General features: G+C 38.5%; 1 pseudogene; it reads left to right on the top strand.

The window, feature by feature from the left end:
- The first annotated feature begins 21,078 nt into the window (after nucleotides 1-21,078).
- LOC142180236 (NAC domain-containing protein 46-like) lies at nucleotides 21,079-22,486 on the top strand (annotated as a pseudogene).
- The last annotated feature ends 564 nt before the right edge of the window (nucleotides 22,487-23,050 follow it).

Raw genomic sequence — 23,050 nt, 5'->3', positions numbered from 1 at the left:
CAATAGTTTTATGAATAATCAGTGGAATTTATTTAGCCAAGGAAAAATAACAATAAAATTAGCAATAATCAAGACTAAAATTGAATTCAAGGGTAAAAGGATCTAGGGCTATTGATTTCCCCAATTGCCGGATTAATTCTCAACTCTTTTGCTATAATCTCGCCGTAATACTCTATGAGGATTATGAGTTCCGGGCTACCGTAATTACCTTTTGATCAATTACGATAATTTACTTGAAGCATTCTCTCGAACTACTCTAGTTAACAATTTATGCAACTCAGAATTATCCCACCAAAGCTTCGTTATTTCTAACCCCACTTTTAAATTCAAGTAATTAATCTCTTAACTTCCCCAAAAGTGGTGTTGTTCAACAACAATCTAACCAAGTGTTCTTTCTCAAGCAACACAAGGTGAATAGACACGATTAACCGAGGGCCCTTTCAATTAACCACAATACAATACGTAATTGAACAATCATAAAACAAACACGGCCCAATTACAATAAAATAGAGTCAAGACTTCATCCAACAATTGGTTCCATCAACCCTAGATAATAGATTTAGTTACTCATACTAATGGAAAACAAATCACTAAAATAATTCATAATCAACAAATAGAAGTATGAAGAAGAAGATGAAAACTCTTAGGAATTTAACCGTCTTCTCTCCCTCGTTCTTTTCTCTAAAATCTTCTAAAAACAGCTATCCCCCACTTCTGGGCGAGTTTAGGCTTCATATAGGTTTAGGTTAGTCACCTAGGAAATTACATAATTAACCCTGCGTGTTTGGCTTTCGTCCGCCCGTCCGCGGCCGCAGATTCGACCGCGGATCCGGCCGCGGATTTGGACTGCCGCACTGCCTTGAGTTCGTGGACCAGTTTGCGGCTCACTCCATGGCCGCACATTTGGAGGGGTCGTTTCACTTGCTTTTCTCGATCCTTTTCGACCGGGCTAACCTTCGATTACCCTTTCACATTCCATGTTGACTCCAAAACACTCGTTAGCTCCCTCCTAGTTTGGAGTAGCTCCTGCAAAGTATCAAATTCTTAATTAAAGCATTTTGTTATCTTTTAGCATTCAAATATCAATAAAGTGCGGCTAAATTAGAGTGTAAGTAGTGTCTAAATTGCATAAATATAGCCTACTATCAGTATGCTATTTCAGCTTCCTTTACTCTTCCCTCAGACTCTCCTCAGCATCAGTTTTCTGAAGTCATATTTGCTCCAACTAGCTCATTAGTCATATCGCATGGACTCTCACTCCCTCCCACTCCAATGCCAGATTGCCAGTCGCTATATCCTTACTTATTAGACCACTTCAAACTTCTAGCATTATATTTAGAAACAAATTCATCTTTTTTTCTATAGGGACCTAGCCTAGGTACCAGAAAGAGAATAACGTACAACTTGGAAAATTCAAATGCAGAAAAGGGATGTGGAAATCTTAGCGTTATAGAGTAGAGGGGAGGATAGATTGCGATTTTAAAAAGGTATGTTTTTTTTTTCTTTTTCTATATCGACACTGTATCCGATTATTGACTTGAAAATCATCATTTAGGTATTAATTAATATTTTGAGGGCTTACGATATGAATTATTTGTTTCGCTTTTTTGTTGTTATTTGTGGGACTTGAATGGTTAGGATTAAATATGTCATTGTCTATTTCTTTAGTAGCAGAGCCATGATAGATACTTACGACAATAAAGAGTGTCTGTCAACTGTTTGATGTTACTCTTTTGGTTTAGTAGCATAAGTGTATGTGAATATAAGAAAAACTGTAATTTTTAATTCATAGAAAGAGTGTCTGTTAAGGAATGGTAACATTCCATTACTTGTCTAATAACTGATAATGAAACTTGTTCCTAAACTTCATAGCCTCTGGAAGATAAGCATAGACGTCTCTGTACCGATCCTCCAGACTCTACTAAGCTTGCTCGTGAATCGTGAGACCTAGGCAACCTAGTGCTCTGATACCAACTGTCACGACCCGAAATTTCCCACCGACGGGACCGTGATGGCGCCTAACATTTCACTTGCTAGGCAAGCCAACGTTAGAGAATCATTAACCAATTCCTTGTTTCCATTCAGTAATTAACAACAATTAACTAAGATGAAATATAATAAGTGTGGAATATCATAAATCTGTATTAACTACTACCACCCGGATCTGGAGTCGCAATTCACGAGCATTCTAGAATTTGCTACAAGTAATAGTCAGAAAGCAATACAACTGTCTGAATGAAAGAAACAGTAGAACAGAAAAGATAGACGGGGACTTCAAGGTCTGTTAGCACCGACAGATCTACCTTGAGTCTCCGGACAGCGGACCAATAGCAGAATCTCGATCAACCCGAGCCGGTATCAAAATCTGCACAGAAAGTGCAGAGTGCAGTATCAGTACAATCGACCCCATGTACTAGTAAGTGTCGAGCCTAACCTCGACAAAGTAGTGACGAGGCTAAGGCCAGGCACCTACAAATTAACCTGTACAATTTAACAGTATATATACAAATAACAGAAATGAAGAACTAAACAGAAAATGTCGGGATGGAAACATACTAAGGGAATACAAGATAAAGAACTACAATAGAATGATCACCAGAGCAGTCAATATACCATGAATAAGCAGGAATAGTGCATACAGTAAGGAAAAATGCACGACATCACCCTTCGTGCTTTTACTCTCAATCTCACCATAAAAATCAATAGAAATGGCACGACATCACATTTCGTGCATCAACTCTCATATCATGGCACGGCATCACCCTTTGTGCATTAACACTTATAATATGGCACGGCATCACCCTTCGTGCATTAACACTCACAATATGGCACGGCATCACCCTTCGTGCATTAGCACTCACAATATGGCATGACATCACCCTTCATGCATTAACACTCTCCCTTACCATAATTCAATGCATAAATATCAATAGGGAGATAGAATAGCAAGTACAAACCTTACCTCAACATTTGGTTCCATAACATCAATCTCAACTTGAAATAAAAACTCAATTATCACCAGAAAATCCGTAAACATGATGAGAACGATAAATTGAACAACACTAGTATAACACATCGCAATTAGGCATAGGGTTGAGACAATATAAGAAAAAGTGATAAACATGGAAAACAGGTAAATTGGCGGCGCATAAGTACTCGTCACCTCACATATATGCCGCTCACATTAATTTCACTTAACAAGTAATCTAAGGTTCCTAATTCCTTCAAGTCAGGTTTACACATAACACTTACCTTGCTCTGAAGGCCACTTAATTCTCAATCACAACTTTTCCTTTGGAATTCACCTCCAAACCACTCGTATCTATTAAAAAATGACTCAACAATATCAAATTTTCCTAAAGGAATCAATTACATTGCATAAATTTAAATTTCCTAAATTTTCCTCCAAAAAGTAAAAAATCGACCCGGGGCCCGCTTGGTCAAAACCCGAGGTACGGACTAAATTCTATTTACCCATTCACGCCGAGCCCGAATATATAATTGGTTTTGGAATCTGACCTCAAATTGAGGTCTAAATTACCAAATTTTCAAAATCCCTACTTTCTACCCCAAACCCCTAATTCTACCATGAAAACCTTAGATTTTTGGTTAAAATCTTGTAAAATGAAGTGAAAGATTGAAGGAAACCAGTTTAGAATCACTTACCTAAGATTTGGGGAAAAGATGGTCTTTGAAAAATCGCCTCTTGTGTTTTAGGTCTTGAAAATTTGGGAAATGAATGAAAATTCCCATCCAAAAGTCATTTTGTTTAGCTGCAGACGTCGCATTGGCGACCTGAGCTTCGCAAATGCGAAGCTCGCAATTGCGAAGGGGCTATCGCAATTGCGAAGCCTTCACAATCCTGCTTCCCTTCGCAAATGCGAGGAAAGTGTCGCAATTGCGATCACTGACCTCGCAAATGCGGACAAAAGATAGCATTTACGATCCATACCCCTCCCAGACTCCCTTCGCAAATGCGAAGAAAAGTTCGCAATTGCGAACACAGGCTGGCACGGCTTCTCTTCGCATTTGCGACCTCATCAGTGATCGCAAATGCTAACCCTGACCTCGCATTTGCGAGGTCTGAGGCCTGCAACACAGCTGAAGCACACCAGCTATTTTTCTAACTCCAAATCACTCTGTAGCCTATCCAAAACTTGCCCGAGCCATCGGGACTCCAAACCAAACATGCACGCAAGTCTAAAAACATCATACGAACTTGCTCGCGCGATCAAATTGCTAAAATAATACCTAAAACTATGAATTTAGTACCAAATCAAATGAAATTCTCAAGAACACTTTAAAATTTCTATTTTCTCAACTAGACGTCCGAATCACGTCAAATCAACTCCGTTTCTCACCAAATTTCACAGACAACTCTTAAATATCCTTATGAACCTGTAACGGGCTCCGGCACCAAAATACGAACCCGGTACTAACAATGTCAAACATCAATCAATTCTTAAAAATAATTAATTTTCATATTTTTAATTTTTATTAAAAATTCGTAACTTGAGTTAGGGACCTCCATATTCGATTCTGGGCATACGCCCAAGTCCCATAATTTGATACGGACCTACCCGGACCGTCAAAACACGGATCCAGGCCCGTTTACCAAAAATGTTGACCGAAGTCAACTAAAATTAATTTTTAAGGAAAAAATTCTTATTTTCATTAGTTTTCAACATAAAAGCTTTCCAGAAACCTGCCCAGACTGCACACGCAAATCGAGGAGGATAAAAATGAGATTTTTAAGGTTTAAGAACGCAGATTTGAGTTCTAAAATATAAGATGACCTTTTGGGTCAGCACAATCTCCACCTCTAAAACAACCGTTCGTTCTCGAACGGACATAGAAAAGTACCTAGGCTGGTGAAAAGGTGGGGATATCTACTCCGCGTATCAGACTCGAACTCCCAAGTAGCTGTCTCAATAGGCTGACCTCTCCAATGCACTCGAACTGAAGGGTAACTCTTTGATCTCAATTGACGAACTTGCCGGGCTAAAATTGCCACCGGTTCCTCCTCGTAAGTCAAATCCTTGTCCAACTTGACATAGCTGAAATCTAACATATGGGACGGATCGCCGTGATACTTTCGAAGCATGGACACATGGAATACCGGATGAACCGCTGCTAAAATAGGTGGTAGTGCAAGCCTGTAAGCCACCTCACCCACTATTTCCAGAATCTCCAAAGGTCCGATATACCTAGGGCTCAACTTGCCCTTCTTTCCGAACCTTATTACACCCTTCATGGGTGATACCCGAAGTAACACTCTCTCTCCAACCATGAATGCAACATCACGAACTCTACGGTCGGCATAACTCTTCTGCCTGGACTGAGCTGTGCGAAGTCGATCCTGAATAATCTTGACCTTATCCAAGGTATCCTATACTAAGTCTGTGCCCAACAACCGAGCCTCTCCCGGCTCGAACCACCCAACTGGCAACCGACACCTCCTACCATATAATGCCTCATAGGGAGCCATCTGAATGCTCGACTGGTAGCTGTTATTGTAGGCAAACTTTCTTAACGGAAAAAACTGATCCCAAGAACCTCCAAAGTGAATAACACAGGCGCGAAGCATATCCTCCAAGATATGAATAGTACGCTCGGACAGCTCTTCCGTCTGAGGATGAAATGCTATGCTCAACTCAACCCGCGTACCCAACTCACGCTGAACTGCCCTCCAAAAGTGCGAGGTAAACTGCGTACCTCAATCAGAAATGATAGACATGGGCACACCGTGAAGACGGACGATCTCACGAATATAAATCTCTGCCAACCGCTCCGAGGAATAAGTAACTGCCACAGTAATGAAATGCGCTAACTTAGTCAGCCTGTCCACAATGACCCAAACTGCATCGAACTTCCTCTAAGTCCTTGGGAGTCCAACAACAAAGTCCATAGTGATACGCTCCCACTTCCACTCAGGGATATCTAACCTCGAAGTAAACTACCAGATCTTTGATGCTCACACTTTACCTGCTAGCAATTTAGGCACTAAGCTACATAGGAAACTATGTCATTCTTCATTTGCCTCCACCAATAATGCTGCCTCAAGTCCTGATACATCTTGGCGGTGCCCGGATGAATAGAATACCAGGAACTATGGGACTCCTCAAGGATCAACTCATGAAGTCCATCCACATTAGGCACACAAATACGACCCTGCATCCTCAAAACTCTATCATCTCCAACAATAACCTGCTTGGCACCACCGTGCCGCACTGTGTCTCTAAGGACAAGTAAATGAGGATCGTCATCCTGCCGATCGCTGATGCCCTCAAATAAAGAAGACCGAGCAACTGTATAAGCTAGAACACGGTTGGGCTCAGAAACGTCTAACCTCACGAACTGGTTGGCCAAGGCCTGAACATCCAATGCAAGAGGTCTCTCACCAACTGGAATATATGCAAGGCTACCCATACTGACTGACTTCCTACTCAAAGCATCGGCCACCACATTGGCCTTCCCGAGATGATACAATATGGTGATATCATAGTCTTTCAATAGCTCCAGCCACCTCCTCTGCCTCAAATTGAGTTCCTTTGGCTTGAACAAATACTGCAAGCTCCGATGATTAGTGAATACCTCACATGGCATGCCATAAAGATAGTGCCTCCAAATCTTCAGCGCGTGAACAATGGCTGCCAGCCCTAGATTATGAATAGTTTAATTCTTCTCGTGAACCTTCAGCTGCCGTGAAGCATATGCAATAACCTTGCCACCCTGTATCAATACCGCACCCAGACCAATACGAGATGCATCACAATATATTGTATAAGATCCTGAACCTGTGGGTAACACCAATACCGGTGCCGTAGTCAAAGCTGTCTTGAGCTTCTGAAAGCTCGCTTCACACTCGTATGACCACCTGAACGGGGCACCCTTCTGGGTCAATCTGGTCAATGGGGTTGCTATGGATGAAAACCCTCCTCAAATTGATGGTAATAGCCCGCCAAACCCAGGAAACTCGGATCTCTGTAGCTGATGTGGGTCTTGGCCAGTTCTGGACTGCCTCAATCTTCATAGGATCCACCTGAATACTCTCTACTGATACAACGTGACCCAAGAAAGCAACTAAACTCAACCAAAACTCACATTTTGAGAACTTAGCATATAACTGGCTGTCTTTCAGAGTCTGAAGAACGATCCGAAGGTGCTGCTCATGCTCCTCTCGACTGCGGAAGTAGATCAAGATATCATCAATAAACAAAACCACAAAGAAATCCAAGTAGGGTTTGAACACTCGGTTCATCAAATCCATGAATGCTGCTGGGGCATTTGTCAGCCCAAATGACATCACTAGAAACTCATAATGCCCATACCGAGTCTGAAAAACTGTCTTAGGAGCATCGGATTCCCTAATCCTCAACTGATGGTAGCCAGATCTCAAATCAATCTTTAAAAACACCTTGGCATCCTGAAGCTGATCAAATAAATCATCAATCCTCTGCAATAGATATTTGTTCTTGATGGTGACTTTGTTCAACTGCCGATAATCTATACAAATCCTCATCGATCCATCTTTCTTCTTCACAAACAACACCGGTGCACCCTAGGACGAGACACTAGTCTAATGAAGCCCTTATCAAGCAAATCTTGCAACTGCTCCTTCAATTCTTTCAACTCTGGCGGGGCCATGCGATATGGCAGAATAGAAATAGGCTGAGTGCCCAGAGCCAAATCAATGCAGAAATCAATATCCCTGTCGGGTGGCATCCCCGGCAGGTCTGCAGGAAACACCTCTGGAAACTCACGAATAACCGGCACCGAATCTATGGAAGGAACCTCCGCACTAGAATCGCGAAAATAAGCCAAATAAGCTAGACACCCCTTCTCGACCATATGCCTAGCCTTCACATAAGAGATAACCATGCTAGATGAATTACCAAGAATCCCTCTCCACTCTAATCGAGGCAACCCCTGCAAGGCTAAGGTCACCGTCTTGGCGTGATAATCTAATATAGCATGATAAGGTGACAACCAATCTATATCCAGTATGACATCAAAATTAACCATGTCAAGAAGTGGAAGATCTACACGAGTCTCAAGACTCCCAATGGTGACCACACACGAACGATAAACACGATCTACAACAATAGCATCTCCCACTGGTGTGGTCACATACACATGAGCACTCAAAGAATCACGGAGCACAACCAAATAGGAAGCAAAATAGGATGACACATAGGAATAAGTAGATCCCGGATCAAATAGAACTGAAGCATCTCTACTGCAAACTGAAACACTACATGTGATAACAACGTCAGATGACTCAACCTCAGGCTTGGCTGGGAAAGCATAACACCGGGGCTGGGCCCCACCCTGAACTACATCCCTGGGATGACCTCTAACTGGCTAGTCTACACCTCTAACGGCCTGACCTCTACCTCTAACAGTTTGGCCTCTAACTCTAGCTACCTGACCCCTACCTCTGGCTGGCTGAGCAGGTGGTGCAGCAACTGGTATCAGAACCATGGCACGAGAACTCTAATGCTGTGAGCTGCCCGTTGCTCGAGGGCAAAGTCTAGCAACGTGCCTCGGATCACCACAAGTGTAACATAACCTCGGCTGCTGTGACTGCTGACCCTGAAACTGACCTTGTCGACCTGAATAACCATCCTGATAATTTTGGAGTGGAGGTGCACTAATAGGAGTTGGTGGTGCACTGTAGGCTAGCTGGTCGGAATAATGCATCTGAGGGCACGACCACCTGAGGCACCGTGGGATGCCTGAAGCACTGAATGAAATGGCCTGGGAGGATGGCCTCTACCAAAAGTACTTCTACCTCTAGGTGAGGCACCGCTGAACTCACCGGAATGACGAGGTCTCTTGTCAGACCCCTGACCTTCCTGAGTAAGAACCATTTCGACTCGTCTGGCGATATTAGCAGCTGCTTGAAAAGAAATCTCACTCCCAGTCTCCTTAGCCATCTGCAATCTGATAGGCTGAACAAGTCCATCAATGAACGTCCTCACCCTCTCTTTATCGGTGGGAAGTAGAAGAATGGAATGACATGCGAAATCCACAAAACGGGTCTCATACTGAGTAACAGTCATACTGCCCTGCTGGAGATGCTCAAATTGACAGCGATGCTCCTCTCTCAATGTGATAGGCAGAAACTTCTCTATGAAGAGCTGAGAGAACTGGTCCCAAGTAAGAGCAGGCGAGCCAGCTGGTCTGGTCAACAAGTAATCTCTCCACCATTTCTTGGCGGAACCAGTCATCTAAAATGCAGCAAAATCGATACCATTGGTCTCCACTATACCCATGTTTCGTAGAACCTCGTGACAGCTGTCAAGATACTCTTGGGGGTCATCTGAAGGAGCACCACTGAAGTGAACAGGAAAGAGCTTGGTAAACCTGTCCAATCTCCACAAAGCCTCAAAAGACATAGCTGGCCCATCTTCAACCTGTGCCGCAATAACCGGCTGAACTAATCCGACTGGCTGAGCTGCTGGAGCCTGATACTTGGGAGCTATCTACTCCGGAGTGGGAGTGGTAGGAGTCTGGGCTCCTCCTCCAGCCTGAGAGACTGCTGGTGCCATGGGAAATGCGCCAGTCTAGGCCACACTCTCCATAAAGCCCACCAAACGGACCAAAGCGTCCTGAAGTACTAGGGTAGCAATGAACCCCTCCGGAACCTGAGCTGGTCCGGCAGGAACAATCTAGACTAGAACCTCCTCGACAAGCTTTATCTGAGGCTCCACTACTGGGGCTGGTACTTGGGCTCTAGGCTGAACCCTACCCCTGCCTCGGCCTCTAGCACGGCCTCGGCCTCGACCTCTGCCCCGCGTAGGAGCTGTCACTAGGGGCTCTGGATGCTGCTCAGCTGAGGAAGAGGTACGTGTTCTCACCATCTGCAAGATAATAAGAGTAGAAGAGTTCAATCAGCATTGAGGAAGCAAAATCGCACGACAGAGAAGAAAAGAAGTGAAACTTGTTCCTAACTTCAGAGCCTCTGGAAGATAAGCACAGACGTCTCCGTACCGATCCTCCAGACTCTACTAAGCTTGCTCGCGAATTGTGAGACCTAGGCAACCTAGTGCTCTGATACCAACTGTCACGACCAGAAATTTCCTACCGACGGGACCGTGATAGCGCCTAATATTTCACTTGCTAGGCAAGCCAACGTTAGAGAATCATTAACCAATTTCTTGTTTCCATTCAATAATTAATAATAATTAACTAAGATGAAATATAATAAGTACGGAATATCATAAATTTGTATTAGCTACTATCATCCGGATCCGGAGTCGCAATTCACGAGCATTCTAGAATTTGCTACAAGTTGACTCAATTCATCAAGGAAGCTCACTCTCTCACGTAGGTTATTGTGGATCCCAGACTCCTCCTCCTCTACTCTCCATGAGCTAATCTCACCTTATAGAATGTGACACTCAAAACAGGGATTGTAAAGAAGTGCGCTCATCACTCTCAAAAGAATGCCACAAGTCCGACTCTAAGTACCATAAGCTTGCCCCTCATGTAAATCACCACTAATGTAAGCTCACTCAACTTGAAATCATATAGGGCTTTAGCGGGATGTAATGAAGGCTTTTTGGATCAAGGTAGGACATAATGAACTATGATGGTTTCATCTTTCCTTAAGCACTCCATTTTCTCATTTCGGTTCATACTTTCTTGACTTTTTGAGTCATTTTCTTCTTCCTCAGGGGAACTAGAGAGATACATTGTCACTCTTTCTTGTTCATGACAATCATTTTTCTCCTTTTCTCATCATTCCATGCCTTTCAACATTGTCTTCTTTGAATCCCTTCAACCTTTTCTTTATTTTTGACATATTTCTTTTTAACTCTTCATCCTTTTTTTTGCCTTTCCTTTTCATCAATTCTTGTTGTTCTTTGTACTTTTCATCACTTTGAAATTCCTCGTCTCTCCCCCAAACTTATATTTTGCTAATTGTTCATCATGAATGCTAAGGAAAGATTGGGGCACAAGAGACGGTCATTATAAAACGGATGAAGGCTTGTAATGTGGATATTGAATGAAAAAGGCTTAGGCTCAAAGGGGTTGACTAGGGATATCATATTGGTAGGCTACAGAAGCTTTTACAGTTCAAATGGGACCAAGGAGAGCCTACAATGACTTCTCAAGTCGAGTTACAATTAGAACTAATAAGGAAAAAGGAATGGAAGAGATTGTTTTTATACTCTCTAGCTGATTGACGAGGGTGGAGAGATGTTAATCTTTTGCTATTAGTAAGCATTCCCCTAGTTTGACCTAATGAGCTTTCTTTACGTTGAGTTAATTAACCTGGCAGGTTTGCCTAGATGCTTGGTAAAGAACGAGCTGGTGGGAAAGAGCCGGAGATTATGAAAAATATTTTCACACAAGGAGGCAGGTGACCGGGAAGGTTTGCTTCTAGAATATCGACTACATGGGAAGATTTGATTCTAATTCTTGTTGCCTGCTCAATTTCGAGTAATAAAGGGAGGGCTTGTGGACTCTCGCTAATTGGAAGGAAAAGGAGGGCTTCGATCCATTGTGATTAGAGACGAATCCCAAAATAAAAAAAATTGTTTGTAGTGTTTCAAATTATTGATAATATGGTAATTAAGATCTAATCAGGAAAATTTTTAAGTTCTGATTATTGGATCGCAATCTTCTTTATGAAATGCCATCATGGAACCAACATAGAAGTCGCAGTATTGGGGTTTTATTACTCAAAATCTGTAATCAGAGGCGGATTCAGGAATTGAAGGTGGCGGGTGCCACATTTCCCTTAATGTATACCTTGTTTTGACTATAAATTTTTTAGAAACACATATCCGGTTTGATTCGGTCTCTTCTGATTTTATTCAGATCAATTTAATAGGTTTTGATTTGCAAATATGAAAATTACTTCTCTTATATCAAGAAACAAACAGAATCAATATTTTCAACAAGAAATCACATCTTTATTACTACAACGCAAGTAAAAATAATATTTTCACTAGGGGAATGACATCCTTTCCTATATATTAAACATAAATTTTCACAAGTATAATTAATAGTAATATTTTTTTCTTAGAGAATCATGCCCTCTCTATTAAAAAAACTTTGCACAAGTAAAATAAATCTTTGATAAGGGAACTACACCAATTCAGAATTAGAAAAATGAAAAAAAAAACTTCAATAGCTAAATTACACCCCATAAGTAATTATAGAACTAGATAAACTACAAGTCCCAAAAATCAAACCATAAAGTTATGTTTTCTCTGTGCAATGATAAAGACCTTTTCATTATAACTCAAAGTAAAAAGATTTAGATTAAATACAACCATAGAAAAGCACAAAAATTTATGATATAATAAACAAAAACATTATAAAAATTGAATTTGATCTCAATCTAAAACTCTCATTGAGACCAAGTTTTTCAGTTTTGAAAGAAGGAAACTCACATATTTGAGATTAAGGACAATACTTTATATTTATCATAGCGGGTATTTACATTAAATCGCACTAATTTATCATGGTTAAGTGACAAACTAATATGAGACTGTATATTTATTAATTATATTAATATTAACCATGTTTGTCTATTTGTTGTCATGTTAGTGTGTGGAGTAAATATTTATCTTGGAACATGAGCCTTACACGCAACAAAAGCTTGCTAAACGTCTTGCCGGCCGTGGCACCTTTGTCTAGTTTGAGATTGCGGATGACAAAATTAAATATTTAACCTTATTTAAGAAAATTTTAGCATATCTATATAAAAATTTTGGGACTGCTCCTTTCTCTTTCGTATTTTTTGGTCAGATTTTATATTAATTTTATCTTCTTCTATTTAGCTGACATATAACTACTTTATTGGTTTCATCTGTCACTTTAAATGAGAGCGAGGCTCACACATTAATATTGGTTTTGGAATTATTGAATTTGTGTTTGATAGGTACACTTTAATGGATATTGAAGTGTTTAATAGTAACAAATCTTAGTGGGCGTTTGGATATAAGAATTGTGTTGTCTTTTTTAAGTGGAATTTGGTGCCAAGTTTGTCCATGTATTTGACCTTTTCTAAATAATACTTTTTATTTGTATCACAAAACATGGAATTAAGTGCTTTAAAGCTACATATATTACTCCTATACAGTAAGATAGACCGATAAGTGGAATTTTCTTTATTATTTCCACATTAAAGTTTTCGTCAACATTAAAAAAAAAATTCAATATCGCATAACGATTTAACAACACTCCTTTTACTATAAGATACATTTAAGTGGTGAAAAATTAGGTCTAATTATCAGTAACTTCCTTTTGTCAAAGAAGATAATACATGAAATTATGAGCCAATCGAGTCACAACTCTTCTCTAACTTTTTTCAAATTAATAATAGCTATGTAGTTTCCTAAAACGAAAAAGGAAAAAAAAGTTTATTAAGTAAAAGGAATCACATGAAGAAATGTTTACCACTTCAGATGTTCTAAAAATACTGAAAAAGAGGAGTCAAGAATACTCTAGCAAGGGATAGTCAACTCATCCAGTTTACGGTAAATTCAATGAGAAAAAAATTAACTCCAATAATTAATATTTACTAAGCTAGAAATAATTAACTCCAGATTACATTTCATTGAACCAAAAATGACTAACTCCAATATTTTGTAAGTTGGATAAATAAACTTCTACCCCGAGGACACACAATAGAACCGTTAACAGTCAAGTAAAATTCAATCGACGAAATAATTTGATCTAATAATAATAATAAATAAGACTAATAAATGAGTTCTTTTTCATTCTGCATCTTCACGTGACTCAATAAGAGAGATTGACATATTTCATACTTCTTCAAATAGCAAAGATTCAACTTATAAGGAATGATTAAAACTATTTATATTTCTTAATTTATTATAGTTCTAGTATAACATCTTTTACAATCCCTGGAGAGATGATTCACTAATAGACCGAGGGATAAGTCATTCGACTCATTCACATTCAGATCATGAATGTTTGGAATTCCTATTATGCAAGGAGACATTAAACACCTCATACCTACCATCTTTCAAGGGGACAACAGATTTCCAAATGAGGGGAGGAAAAATTATTTGCTAAGCAAAGAAAGTTGCAACTCTTTAAGAAGGAACACTGAAGTGATATGTACAAGAATTTCTTCGGACATATAGGAGTTGTATATCATGGGAATAAATGTAGGCATGAGAAATTAACTTGACCCTGAAATTTCACTCTGCAAATAGAAAAAAGGCAGTCCGGTGCACTAAGCTCCTGCTATGCTCAGGGTCCGGGAAAGAGCCGGACCACAAGGGTTTATTGTACACCGCCTTATCCTACATTTCTGCAATAGGTTGTTTCCACGGCTCGAACTCGTGACCTCCTGGTCACGTGACAGCTACAACTTTACCAGTTTCACTCTGCAAGCAGAAAAGATAGGAAATACAACTTACCCTCATCTACAAAGTGACATCAACGAGATCCAATTTTAACGCATATCCATACTCATCTTCATACATTTATTCTTAGTGGATAAAGGAATATACGTGGATACAAGATGTATATATGCAAAACAAGGTTAACAATGACAAAACTTTCCATTTGGATCCTAGAATCAAGGGAATTAATGTCTTCATCCTAGTACCCGAGGTTTAGGATTATTTCCTCCCAGGTTAGAACGGATAACCTCACTGGTGTAGCGGTACTTCAAACCCCAGTGACAACGAACGCAAAAAATAGTAGTAAATCACACTTACTGCTTTCTTTTCTGTTAAAACAATATAGAAAGAAGAAGGAGAAATCAGAATTTTGTAAGGAAAATCTGAGGGAGAGTTCATGTATTTATAGACAAAAACGTTGGGTTATACTGAAGAGTTGCAACTCAAAATGGCTGTTTATAAAACAACCATTTATGCAAACCGCCAAATTCAAATTATAACGGGAAAATTAAAACGGAGGATAATTGAATTACCATTATAGAAACAGTCTAATTTGGATTAATTAATGTTGCATTAATATTAAAAAATAAATTTGGTCCAAAAAATTAATCAATCAGATCATTTGACCAAATCCAAATCCGAATCAGCGACAATGAAGACGGCGCGAGGCTTGGCTTCTTCTCTACTTTTTAAGAGCTAGAAGAAGTGCAATTGTATATATACTCATCAAAACTCTTTTCCTCTTCCAATATGGACAATGTCCCTTTGTCAAAGAGGGAAATTCAAAAATTTTATTTTCCCTCCATTTCTCATTCACTCTATTTTAAGCTCTAAGAAGCTTAAACCCAACAATCCTCCATATGAATGGGGAATCACTATATCACGAAAATATGCATGAAAAACTATGTGATTTACAAGCAAGTATTAATCGCATCTGGATAAACAGGTTTCCCTTTGAACTTTCCATAGTGAACTTATGTCGGATATACTCGATCAATCGGTAGATTTGATATCTTTGAACCGTCAAACTTTGGTGTATACCTATACAACCATAAATCACACAACCAACCCTTAACCGTCTTTGGTTCTCATTGTTGTGTTCGTTTCAGCCATGAACACCGCCTGGTTTCATAAGTGCGTAGAGAACTGGCCTTGCAAAATTCTCCTTGAAGCGGCCAACATTTCACATTTACATAGGTGATTACTAAACATGTCATCCTATAGATACACTCTTTGATATACCCCGTATTAAATTTAGAAATCATTAAAAAGCCTTAATGCTTTATCCTTGGTACTGAACATTGTCTCATAACTAGAATGGACCAAAAATTTTAGTTGACAATGTTGAACCGTCATTAATGACTTTGTTTGATCTCCTTGAGACTAGATCTTGGGATCTCCCGTCTTCTAGGTAGAGTTACCGCCACAATGACTTATTTTCCACCATAGTCCCATTTCCCTCGATGATCTTTCAACTACCTCTCTAGTTAGGCCTTTTGTAAGTGGATCTGACACACTGTCGCTTGACTTTATGCAGTCAATTGTGATGACCCTCTAGAGAGTAGCTGCCTAAGGGTTTTCTGTCTTCGTCATATATGACGAGATTTATCGTTATACATAACGCTCCCAGCCCTTCCAGTTGCCGTTTGACTATCGCAATGTATACATATTGGTGCCAACGGTTTGGGCCAAAATGGAATATCTTCCAAGAAATTCCGAAGCCATTCATCTTTTTCACCGGCTTTATCTAGGGCTATAAACTCAGCCTCCATTGTAGAGCGGACAATACAAGTTTGTTTGGACGACTTCTAAGATACTGCTCCTCCACCAATAGTGAATACATATCCACTTGTGGACTTAGAGTCAGTTGAACCGTGATCCAATTTGCATCACGATATCCCTCAATCACCGCAGGATAATTACTATAGTGCAAAGCAAAGTCTTGGGTATGTTTTAAGTATCCCAAAAATCGTTTCATCCCCATCCAATGAGATTGACCTGGATTACTCGTGTATCGACTCAATTTACTTATAGCACAAGCTATATCTGGTCGAGTACAATTCATGATATACATAAAATATCCCAACACACGAGCATAATCCAATTGTGATATGCTTTGGCCTTTGTTCTTTGCAAGTGCAAGATTCACGTCAATTGGAGTCTTTGCAACTTTAAAATATAAGTACTTGAATTTTTCAAGTACTGTTTTAATGTAATGAGATTGCAACAATGCCAGACCTTGAGGAGGTTTATGGATCTTAATACCCATAATTAAATCGGCAACTCCCAAGTCTTTCATATCAAACTTGCTAGTTAGCATATGCTTAGTCGTATTTATGTTGGTAATGTCATTACTCATTATCAGCATATCATCCACATATAAGCAAACAATGACTATGTGATTTGTAACATTTTTAATGTACACACATTTATCACATTCATTTATCTTAAAATCATTTGACAATATTGTTTGGTCAAATTTCACATGCCATTGTTTGGGTGCTTGTTTTAGTCCGTAAGGCGACTTAACAAGTCTACATACCTTCTTTTCTTTACCTCGAACCACAAACCCTTTAGGTTGTTCCATGTAAATTTCTTCCTCCAAATCTCCATTTAAGAATGCCGTTTTAACGTCCATTTGATGAATTTCAAGACCATATACCACAGCTAATGCTACTAACGTTCGTATGGACGTAATTCTTGTAACTGGAGAATATGTTTTATAATAGTCAAGACCTTCTCGTTGTCTATACCCTTTAACCACAAATCTTGCCTTATATTTGTCAATAGTACCATCATCTTTCATTTTCCTCTTAAAAATCCATTTAGAACCCAATGGTTTATTGCCCGGAGGAAGATCAACCAATTCCCATGTATGGTTGTTCGGTATGGATTCTATTTTACTATTGACTGCCTCTTTCCAAAACAATGATTCAGAAGAAGACATATCTTCTTTAAATGTTCGAGGCTCATTTTCTAATAAGAAAGTCACAAAATCTGGTCCAAATGAAGTAGACGTTCTTTGACATTTACTACGTCTTGGATCCTCCTGATTATACGTACTTTCTTTTGTTTCTTCCCGAGGTCGTTTAGGTCCTTCACTAATCGACTCACATTCCTTTTATACGGATATATATTTTCAAAAAATTCAGAATTATCTGATTCTATAAGCGTATTATTATGAATGTCGGGATTTTCTGATTTGTGAACCAGAAATCGATATGCTTTACTATTTGTTAAATATCCTATGAAAACATAATCAACGATTTTTGGTCCTATATTTCAGGTTTAGGATTTGAACTTTTCCCAAACACCCCCACACTTTAAAATAATTCAAGTTGGGCTACTTTCCCTTCCTTTTTTCATATGGAATAGATTTCATTTTGCAATGGGGTACTCGGTTTAGTATCCGGTCAGCCGTAAGAATTGCTTCCCTCCACAAGTTCTGTGGCAAACCAGAACTTATCAACAAAGCGTTCATCATATCCTTTAATGATCGATTCTTTCTTTCCGCAATCCCATTGGATTGGGGCGTGTAAGGGGTCGTTGTTTGATGAATAATTCCATATTCTAAACATATCTCTTCAAAAGAAGATTCGTATTCACCACCCCTATCACTTCTTATCATTTTGATTTTCTTGTTAAGTTGCATTTCAACTTCATTTTTGTATTGCTTGAATGCATATATTTCTTCATCTTTACTGTTAAGTAAGTAAACATAGCAGTATCGAGTATTGTCGTCAATAAAAGTTATGGAATACATCTTTCCACCGTGAGATGGTATTGACTTCATGTCGCAAATATCTGTGTGAATTAAGTCTAAAGGATTTGAATTCCTTTCAACTGGCTCATAAGGATGTTTAACATACTTAGATTCCACACATATTTAACATTTTGATTTTTCGCATTCAAACTTAGGCAATACTTCCAAATTAATTATTTTTCGCAAGGTTTTATAATTGACGTGTCCCAAACGTATATGTCATAAATCATTTGACTTAAGTAAGTAAGAAGAAACTGAAATTTTATTATTGTAACATTACATTCACCTTAAAAGGGCCCTCAGTTAGGTAACCTTTTCCTAAGTACATCTCGTTCTTACTTATTAAAACTTTGTATGAAACAAAAACACACTTAAACCCGTTCTTGACGAGAAGTGAAATAGAAACTAAGTTCTTCCGTATTTCATGAACATGACAAACGTTATTCAGAGTCACCACCTTGTCAGAGGTCATCTTCAAGAATATCTTTTCATAACCTTCAATTTTGGCCGTTGCAGAATTTTCCATAAAAATGGTCTCGTCGGGTCCAGCGGGAGCATATGAAGAAAATGCTTCTCTAACAGCACAAATATGGCGGGTGGCACCAGAATCAATCCACCACTTCTTAGAATTTCTCACTAAGTTGCATTCAGACAACATAGTGCACAAGTCATCAATATCATCATTTGTTTCAACCATAGCTTTGGAGCACGACATTCTGTAGCTTTGTGTCCAACCTTTCCACAGTTGTGGCAGTTTCCCTTGAATTTCTTCTTGCTGGGATAGTTGTTTGGTCCAGAAGACGTCTTCCGCTTTTCGGATTAGTTGGAGCAGTTTCAACAATATTTGGTCCCATAATTGTTGAGTTCCCACGTGTCTTCTTTTCTGCAGCTTTTTTGTCCTCTTCGATCCCCAATCGAACGATGAGATCTTAGAGTTTCATCTCCTTGCGCTTGTGTTTCTAGTAGTTCTTAGTGTCCCTTCATAAAGGAGGCAACATCTCAATCAATGCTGCAACTTGAAATGCCTCATTTATGACCAAGCCTTCAATAAAAAATTCGTAATTAGTAACAAACTTAATACTTTCAACAAAAGCATTAATTCGGATTATACCTTCAGCAAGGAGATCATGAATTATAACTTGCAGCTTTTGAACTTAGGTAATGACAGGCTTGTTGTCCACCATTTTATTGTCCAAAATCTTGTCTGCAACAAACTTCTTCAAACTGGCATCCTCGGTTTTATACTTCTTTTCCAACGCATCCCATAGTTCTTTAGAAGTTTCTGCATTACTATAGACGTTGTAAAGATCATCCTCCAGTCCGCTAAGAATGTAATTCTTACACAAGAAATCTGAGTGCTTCCATGCCTCAGTCACAATAAAACGCTCATTATCAGGAGTTGATTCTGGCAGAACTAGAACGTTCTCCTTGATGAACTTTTGTAGACTCAAAGTAGTCAAATAGAAGAATATCTTCTGTTGCCAACGTTTGAAATCAATCCCGAAAATTTTTTCGGGCTTTTCTACCGGAGCCGGTGGTGGCACAGAACGACTGGAAGTAGCAACACTGCTCGTAGAGCCAACCATAAGGGTTACTATTTATGTCATTTCTGTTAACAACAAAATAGAAACAAAATTAATTAACAGTGAAGTATTTAAAATATTCAAACAGAATAACTTTAACAAAAACAGATTAAATACCACAGTGAAGATTTTATTTCTTCAAACCGAATACCGAACAAGACAAAGATTTTAATCTCGTAATGCCAACCAAGGAGTAGAAAATTCGAAGATTTTAGTCTCCAAACTAAGAGTTGAAATCACTAGGATGTAGTCTCCCATAAACAGAATATAAGATGAATACAGAAAAAATAATTAAGTTCCTTAAGCTTTTTAATATTCTGTATTAAAAAATATATATATTCAAAAAACAGAAACAATGTAAAACCAGAAATGCAGAAGAACAGAACTAATCCGTGCCCACTGAGTTCACAGTGTTTCCTTAAAGAACTTAATCCCCTCCTAGTACCTGAGGTTTAGGATAATTTTCTCCTAGGATAAAATGTATAACCTCACTGGTGTAGCGGTACTTCAAACCCCAGTGACAACGAACGCAAAGAACAGTAGTATATCACACTTACTACTTTCTTTTTCGTTAAAACAATGCAGAAAGAAGAAGGAGAAATCAGAATTTCGTAAGGAAAATCTGAGGGAGAGTTCATGTATTTATAGCTAAAAACGTTGGGTTATACTGAAGAGTTACAACTCTTCATGTAAGGTTGCAACTCAAAATAGCTATTTTATAAAACGACCATTTATGCAAACCGCAAAATTCAAATTATAACAGAAACATTAAAACGGAGGAAAATTGAATTACCGTTATAGTAACAGTCTAATTTGGATTAATTAATATTGTGTTAATATTAACAAATAAATTTGGTCCAAATAATTAATTAATCAATCAGATCATTTGACCGAATCCGAAGCCAAAGCCGAGCCGAGGAGCGATGATGACAAACTTGCCTTCTTCTCAACTTTTTAAGAGCTAGAAGAAGTGCAGTTGTAAATATACCCATCAAAACTCTTTTCCTCCTCCAATATGGGACAATGTCCCTTTGTCAAAGAGAAAAATTCAAAAAATTTATTTTCCCTCCATTTCCCATTCACTCTATTTTAAGCTCTAAAAAACTTAAACCCAACATTGAGAAGATGAAACATTAGAGGTATCAATTATTCTTAGGTCTTGAGAAGAGAAAACATTAAAGGGGTCATGTTTTTTAGCTTTATAAAATAATTATTGAGTGTTGAGATACTTACTTGATGCCGCATCGAAAATCTTTATATCTATAACTGTTTTTGGATCCGAAGGAGTGCCTAGATATTGTTCTTCCTGTAAGGATGGCTGCTTCTCTAGAGTATGAGGGGGTAAAAATGCCGTTCAATTTTTTATGGGTATTTTAGTAAATTTAACGTTACAACTTAGGGTCTATGATTAGTTTCTTAAAAGGAGCCTTAGCTGTTTTTTGCGTGTAAAATAACACCTTGTCATAGTTTCCAAAACGGGATCAAGATTCTGTAGTTCAGAATACGCTGTTTCTTCTTCTTGTATGTTCTTCCTAGTTCTGTTTCATTCTCAATCAAGAAAGTTTTTTGTGTCATTCTCACTCATTCAAGAAAGTTTTTGTTTTCAAAGTCTTCAAAGAAAGAACGGAACCCATGGAGAATAATCCTCAATTTCGTCCCTCTGACACTGATCTGATAATGCAATTGTTGAAATTTGTGGCTGGAAAATGCTTACCAACTGAAGAATTGATTGGCTTTGCAGATGTTTACAGCAATGAGCCATGGCAATTAATTGGAGGCATGAGTTCCAAGAAAACCCATTACTTTCTCACCCAATTGAAGAAGAAGAAGCCCACTGATGCCCGATTCAACAGAACTACTGGTAATGGGACTTAGACACAGCAGAATAAAGGCAAAAAAATTCTTGATGAGGATGATAGTCTCATTATTGGGTATAAAATAAGCTTGACTTACAAACACAAGAAAGACTCCTCTTTGAATGGCCGCTGGTTGATGATGGAGTGTTTCTTGGCTGACTATCTTCTTCGGGAGTTGAAATCTGACGAAGCTAAAGAGTTTGTAATCTGTGCAATTAAGAAGAACCCCAGATCAGAAATCAGAGGAAACAGTATTGCTTCTATTGTAGAGTATAAGAGGTTCATTGATCGTGTCTTGCAAGAAGGGGTTCATCTCCAAACCCCTTCAGAACAGAGTACTATGATTTTGTCTAAGTTGGAGAGTACCTCGTCTGATGTTTTCTCTATGGGACAACTAGAATCAAAAGATGGAATGTTGGTTATTATAAATCAGACTGATTCTGATGAATTCTTTGGAATGGTGAACGTGGAAAATCAAGAATGGTATTATCAGGAAGGTGATGAGGAGGAAGTTGATTTGGAATCTATATTGGATTTTGGGGATCATGGTTCAGTGCAGAATGACTTGCTTTACTAATTCTGGAAAATTGAAGCTTGGTAGATTTTTGAAAAGGGTATTTTTATTCTTGAGTTTCTTTGAATTAGGGTATTTTTGATAACTTTTTTAAATTAGGGTACTTTTAACTGGGATATCTGTGAAATCTTAGGAGCATGATTCTGACATTGACTTATTAGATATTTAGATTATGTTGGTCGTAGAATAACAACCAACACATTTTTCATCATCGATTTTGTGCAATGTAGATGATGTTGTCATTTTCTTTGTGACTCTTAGAGTTCATTCTTATTGTTTATAATGAAAAGTTCAATTATGAGAGATGCTCTTTTTTATTTTGCTTTTGCTCACTTGTCGATGTCCTGTTTCTTTGATCTGTTTGACATTTTCTCTTGATGTTCTGTTTTATGTTTTGCTGTTTAAAGAATTATGTTGTTTCACTATTTTTGGGTTGTTGGTAAAGGATCACTCTTCTTATGATCTGTAATATCAAGTTGCTAAAAATAAGACAACAACAGCAAATAAGAGCAAGGCACCATTGCTTTCACTCCAGGTAATTCACCTTTTGTTTCTTTTTGTAGTATTAATTTCAGGCATCTTGCTATCTTTCTACATGTTATGCTATTCTTTCAACCAAAGACTCACCCAGCAAAGACAAAAATACTGTATTCTTTTTTACATCTTTCAAAAATCCTGTACAGCTTTCCCAGTGGAGCAAGCTACAGAACATTGGAAACTCAAAAGAAATAACCAATAGAGAAAGATTTAATGCACTCGCGGTAAGCGCATAGAGTTTTATTGATAATCTCAATGAGCTTGTAACTCAAAAGGCTTAGACATAGAAGAGTTATCTGCTCTTCTGTTTTCTTGTTTTATTTTCTTAATTCCATTGGATATGT

Source organism: Nicotiana tabacum, chromosome 4 (genome assembly GCF_000715075.1).
Source record: "Nicotiana tabacum cultivar K326 chromosome 4, ASM71507v2, whole genome shotgun sequence".
Lineage (NCBI taxonomy): Eukaryota > Viridiplantae > Streptophyta > Magnoliopsida > Solanales > Solanaceae > Nicotiana > Nicotiana tabacum.
This window is presented reverse-complemented; position numbering and strand designations above follow the sequence as displayed.